Genomic DNA, 284 nt, shown 5'->3' on the forward strand with positions numbered 1-284 from the left:
GACACATGGGTGTGGTGACGTTTATGTACCCTAGAGGAACAGACAGGCGGGGGTAGAGATGACCCCTAGCATAATTTGGGGGATGTTCATGAGTCAGCCCAGTCCTGTGTGCAGGTGTATTGCACACACAATCTCCAACCCCTCTGCACAGGAGCTGCCGCAGGTCCCTTCTCTGTGGTCACAGCCCAGTACTGGTCCCACTGGTGGTTTTTAGGGGTCTTGTTGCCTGCTCTGCTTGTATCCCCTCAGTGACTCCTTGACTTGCTGTCTTCTTCTCACATCAG

At 53.9% G+C, this 284-nt stretch overlaps 1 protein-coding gene across 2 annotated transcripts in view; it reads left to right on the forward strand.

Annotated features, from left to right (window-relative positions):
* The window catches only part of C6H16orf70 (chromosome 6 C16orf70 homolog), a 34,989-nt gene that overhangs the window by 32,925 nt on the left and 1,780 nt on the right, over positions 1-284 (forward strand). The window lies entirely within an intron of this gene.

Source organism: Sus scrofa, chromosome 6, assembly GCF_000003025.6.
Source record: "Sus scrofa isolate TJ Tabasco breed Duroc chromosome 6, Sscrofa11.1, whole genome shotgun sequence".
Lineage (NCBI taxonomy): Eukaryota > Metazoa > Chordata > Mammalia > Artiodactyla > Suidae > Sus > Sus scrofa.